Source organism: Pteropus alecto, unplaced genomic scaffold, assembly GCF_000325575.1.
Source record: "Pteropus alecto unplaced genomic scaffold, ASM32557v1 scaffold101, whole genome shotgun sequence".
Taxonomy (NCBI): Eukaryota; Metazoa; Chordata; class Mammalia; order Chiroptera; family Pteropodidae; genus Pteropus; species Pteropus alecto.
Window position 1 is genome coordinate 7,032,104 of NW_006432945.1, and position 6,000 is coordinate 7,038,103.

Consider the following 6,000-nt stretch of genomic DNA (forward strand, 5'->3'; position numbering starts at 1 on the left):
TCTGGTAAACTGCTTGTCTCCATTTTGTTTAGTTTTTTCTCTGGAGCTCTGTTCTGTTCTTTCATGTGGGACCTGTTTGTCTCTCCATTTTGAATGCCTCTCTGTTTCTTTCTATGTATCAGGTAGGGATCCTAAGTCCCGGTCTTAGCAGAGTGGCCTTATGTAGTAGGTGTCCTGTGGGACCCAGTGGCACAATCTTCTCTGGTCACCTAGGCCAGGTGCTCCAGGTGTGTCCCTAGTATGGGTTGTATGTGCCCTCCTGTTGTAGCCTTGGCTGCTGTTTGCATGTCAGTGGGAGGGACTGACTCCTAGGCTGATTGATTATGAGGACTGGCCAGTGAGGGGCTGACCCTACGGAGCTGGATTCACTTTAGCAGCCCTCTGGTGCCTGCCCAGTCTGACCTTTGGATGTGTCATCCTCAGATACAGCCCAGAGTGGTGCTCCAGCTCCACTGAAGCAGACCATCAGGAAAACCGGCCCCAAGGCCTCCTGGAAGGGGCCTCGACGCAGGCCAAGTTAAGCCACAGTCTGTGCTATGCCCAGGGCCACCTGTCAAGAGTTACCCCTAATTCACAGATAGCTGCCACCCCTGCTGGGCTTAGAGATGCTTTGAAGGGTCAAGCCAGAGCAACGAGGCTGGCTGCTGCTAGTGCCAGGCTTGGGCTGTTCAGCAACAGGCATGGGGCACGCTGAGGCCAAATGCTTGTGTGGGTTTTGTGCACCTTTGTGAGATTTTAGTAAAGTCCGAAGCATGAGACAACACAGGCCATATGTATGGAAAAGCCACTGGAGGTGGCTTGGGTGGGCCCACAAGTTGGGCGGGGCAGGGTCTCAGGGAATCACCAGGATGGGATGACCTATGTTAGTCAGACTGATAGAGACTCAGATATGGCAGCTGCCTGCATCTGCATGCAGGAGCAGGAAGGGTTCAACTAAAATCAATGGATTCTGCCAGCACATGTCTGGGAGAAAGCTGCCCCTTCAGCCCTTGCCTTGAAGCCAGACAATTCAGTTTCCTCCCGGTATGTCCCTGGCAAGCAATTGCCCCACTGCTGGAGCTCAGAGCTAGAGAGTCCGTCAGCATGTGACCCTTAAGAAGAATGTCTGTTGACACCCAGAGCCCTCCTCTCACTCAGCCATGATCTTCTCTGGTTTTCACAGCCAGAGGTGGTGGACACTTCTCTTCCTGGCACTGGAACCCTGGGTTGGGGAGCCCGGTGTGGGGCCGGGACCTCTTGTTCCTATGGGGGAACCTCTGCAGCCAAGATATCATTCTGATTCTAAACTGCCACATGTGGTGTGGGCTCAGCCATTTCACGTCTCCACCTCTCCTAACAGCCTCAAGGTGGCTTCTTATGTATGTCCCCAGCTGCAGGACTTCTGTTCAGCCAGAGCTCAGGCGACTCCCAATGATGGCTGTTCTGTAGTTTAGTTGTAATTTTGATGTGGTCATGAAAGGAGGTGAGCACAGCGTTTACCTACTATGCCTTCTTGGCCAGAAGTGCTTAATTTGTTTTCAAAACTGTGAAATATATATCAGAAAATACAATCACTTTTAAATTACTTATTTTATATCCCATTTTCCTATAAAGCATTTTTCTTCATTTGAGATTTGCTTCCCTAGGCACTATGAAACAAAACTAAGAAGCTCTCTCTTTTTTTGTAATAAAAATCTTATCTTTTTCTTCCATGGCCATTGTCGCCTGTGAACATAAATAAAGGTCACATCAAATTAACTCTTCCAATCTTTAGAATTTTTCTTTTCCTCTTGCATTATATTATACAACATGTGAATGAGCAAATGATTTGTTCCTTAATTAAAACACTGCTTGTTTACAGGACACAGGTGTTAGCTTTTAGAAATTTATTCAAGACTAGGCAAACCAGGGAGCAATAATAAATTCTGAGTAAGCAATCCAGCTGCCATCATAACACTGCCTGCAGTAAGTACCACCTCATAAAAACCACTTGCAGCAGTTTAATCTAAAACTACAGCTGTCAGACAGACATTAATTTCTGTAAATGTCTGAAGACACAAAGGAAGTGCTCTATATTGAAAAAGTCATTGTACTAAACATCTGGAAGACTCATCTAAATTACTTTTGCTAACCTAATAGCTTCTTTATTTAAAATGATAATATAATCAATTCCTAATTGGATTATATTTTTCCCATACTATGGAACACAGAGCAGAAACTTTTCAAAGGTGAATTACCAAATCTTCATTATCTAGTCTTAATTAAGTTTCTGAGTATTGGTAATAGAGTTAATGTTTTCTAGTCTCTAGATAATTAAGTTATTGTTATAAGGAAAATAAATGTTTTAAGGTGGTTTAAAGTAATATTTAAAATGGACCTAGATAATATAGATCTAGATCTGTGCCCTCCTACCATTTAGCTCTCATCACCCATCACTATTTCATCTCCTCTAACACTACTCCTTCGCCCTCCCCTCCAGCAGACAGACTTTCTTAATGGTGCAATTCAGTCTTTCCCCAAGGCTTCAGGATGCACCTAACAAGGTCTAATATTAGTCAACACTGATTTTATGGGTAACAGCTTTATTTTCCTTCTGTCCTTCTGTCTACCCCTATCAGAAGCTAACAGATCCATAATGAAAACCAGTTGAGTTCAACAGTTTAGGAAACAATGAGAGCTAGTATATGATAAGAAATGAGACCCTCCATGAGTTTGCTTCCTACTGGGCCCTGAACATGTTTTCCATACAATTTGGTAAATGCTATAAAAGCACAAAGAAGCAGTCAAAAGGAGGAGCAGAAATCAGAAAAGGTTTCCTGAAGAATGAGACTCTTCCTCGGAAGAGTGTTTGTTTATTTGTTTATTTTTAGGCGAGGCAACCCTTGGATGACCTTACAGATTGCAAGGACCTTGTCAGCTTACAATCCCTTGTTTTTTTTTTTTTATTTTTTATGCCTACAGCACCTACCTGGTCTTCCTAGGTGGTCTCCTATCCAAGTACTAACCAGGCCCGACCCTGCTTAGCTTCCGAGATCAGACAGGATCGGGCTTGTTCAGGGTGGCATGGCCATAGACTGGAAGAGAGTTTAAAGTGGAAGTTAACCAACTGATGAAAGGAAAGGAGTCCAGAAGGACCAGAATAAGAAAGACACAGCTCAGCATGGTGTGTTTGGGAAATTCCAAGCAGTTCACAAGTCCAGAGAACTGTGAAAAGTTTACATAACTGGGTGGAGCCATTTAAAAATGGAGCCAGAGTAGCCATCCCAAAGGAACTGCCTTGCATGTCTTGCTTCTTGAACCTTTGGAATGTCTGAACTGGGCAAAATAACCCTTGGACTAGGCCGAACCACCACTGTCTTACAATCATTTGCATAGCTAACATGAAAGCACACCTCCTGAACATGAAAACTGATTACAGACTCTTTCTGAAGACAAAATCAGTAACCAGCTATGTATAACTAAAGAGTAATTCAGCTTTTAACACCAATAGAAATTTCATTCTTCTATTCATATAATTATTCCCTTGTCTCATAAAAACTCCCTGCCCTCATCCTGTAATCAGGACACCATTTGGGTCTCTGTCTGAATCAGTTTCCTGAATTGCAATTCTTTTTGATCTCTAATAAATGCTTCTTGCCTCTCATTTTTGGCTTTTTATTTTTAGGTTAACAGAAAAGAGGGAGGTTGGGAGTAGCACAGAGTGAAGCTTAAATTGTGGACCAGATTAGGAAGGCCTGATATACCATGCAAGGATGTTGGGGAAATATCCACAGTAGAATGACAAAGTCAGATTTGCATTTAAGACAAAAAGATCAACTCTGACAATGGTGGAAGAAGATCTTTAACAAAGCAAGAATATTAGGTAAAGCAGGGGTCCTCAACCCCCAGGCCATGGACCTGTACAGGAACAGGGTTGCACAGGAGATGGTAAGCGGGCAAGCAACTAAAGCTTCATTTGTATTTGCAGCCATTCCCCCAGTGCTAGCACCTCCGCCTCAGCTCCACCTCAGATCATCGGGCATTAGATTCCCTGATGCCAAAAAGGTTGGGGACCACTCAGTTAAAGGACTTGTGCGATAATACAAATAATAAATGCCTACAATGGCTCTATTAATAATAAGAAGAATGAATTAGGAGGGGCATAGCTGAAAAACTTAAGAGGTAAAATGCATGGGCTATATAAGAGAATAAAGCCACAAACTCCCAAAAGCAAAAGTTTGTTTACAGATGACTTAATCTTATATGTAGAAAGCCCTAAAGTGTGCACAAACAGCTGTAAGATACTGAACTGATAAATGAATTCAGCAGAGTCGGGGGGCGAGGGATTCAACAGTCAGCCACATTTCTATGGACTAACAATGAACAGTTTGAAAAAGAAATCAAGAAAACAATTCCATTTACAAAAGCACTAAAAAGAATAACACTTAGGAATAAATTTAACCAAGAAGGCAAAAGACTTGTACACTGAAAATCACAAAACACTGCTGAGAAATCAAAAATGGAGACATTCCATCCCTTGTTCATGACCAGAAGAAACATAAAGATGACAATATTTCTCAAAGTGATATACAGACTCAATGCAATCCCTATCAAAACCTCAACTGTTTTTTTACAGAAATAGAAAAACCCATCCTGAAAGTTCATATAGAATCTCAAAGGACCCCAGAGAACCAAAATAATTTTGAAAACGACAAGTTGGAAGACTTATACTTCCTGATTTTAAAACATATTGTAAAGCTGACTTAATCTTTTACAATAAGTTGCCTTAGGTAAGAAGTTGATTAGGCAAATTCCTAAAAGCAAAATTACTGGATTGAAAAGCAGGAAAACAAATTTTTTTATTCTGACAAATACTGCTAAATTGCTATACCAATTTACCCATCTATCAATTAAGGATTAGCAGCATTTTTTTAAAAAGCTTGCCCAATCTTATAGATGGGAAATGATATTTATTGTTATTTTAATTTTCAAGGCTTCAATCACGAGTTGAAGCTTTTTCAAAGCTTTGTTGGCCATTTTTTGGTCTGTCAATTACTTATATATAAATACTTTTAAGTAAGAACTTTTTCTGTTACGGACTTTGTCTGTTAAGGAAATTAACCTTTACCTGCCTGTCATGAGTGTTAAATATTCTTCCCCAATTTGTTGTCTTTGTTCTTGACTTCTTTAGAACATAGATCTTATTTTTTTACATGTTTTTAATGTATTTATCTTTTCTTCTATGGCTTCTTTGGAAAGCTCATCCACACTCTAAAATTACATAAACATCCACCATCCATCCATACTTTCTTCTAATACAATCAGAGTTTCATTTTGTACACTTAAGAGGTCAGGATCTGCCATCTACCACCACCACCAACTGGCTATTATCCATTTTGGTTGATTTCCTGAGTTCTAAATTATCTGTAACTGGCTATTGTCCCATCATCATTTATTAATTCATCTCTTCTCCAACGATGAAGTTACCATGCTATCTTCTAACTCATAACAAAAAAAAAAACCTATATGTGTGAATATATACATATGTATGTAACATGCATGTGTATATATGTAAACTCTACAACACAAGCTTAACACTTTCACACTAACAATGAACATGCCGCCTGACTCAGGTATAACTGTACAGAGTTCGCAAATTCCTTAATAAGGTTATGAAATATGAAAATAAGCATTAGGCACACCTCTTTTCTCCTCCTTTCTCTTTGCAAAGATGACACAATTGTTACCAGGATGACTCTTCCTCAAATGTGGTGATTAATAAAGTTCCCCCTAGCAGTGTTCCCCCACGTTTGTACTCAGCCTTGCAAAATATTTGTTGCCACTAGGTGGAGACAGGAATATTGGTTACTGAAATAGGAGTAGTCACAAATTTTCTGCAAATATACTCAAATGGTAAAAATGCTGTTTCTAAATTCTTGAGTGAGATAAGCCTAGTCACTTTAGCTGAGGATACAATTTCCTTATTTGTAAATTCTTATAAATTTATAAGAATTTATATCAAGTAGCAAGAGCCCTCTTAGC

At 40.3% G+C, this 6,000-nt stretch overlaps 1 pseudogene; it reads right to left on the bottom strand.

The window, feature by feature from the left end:
- Positions 1-2,931: 2,931 nt before the first annotated feature.
- Positions 2,932-3,054, bottom strand: LOC112476577 (annotated as a pseudogene).
- Between the last annotated feature and the right edge of the window lie 2,946 nt (positions 3,055-6,000).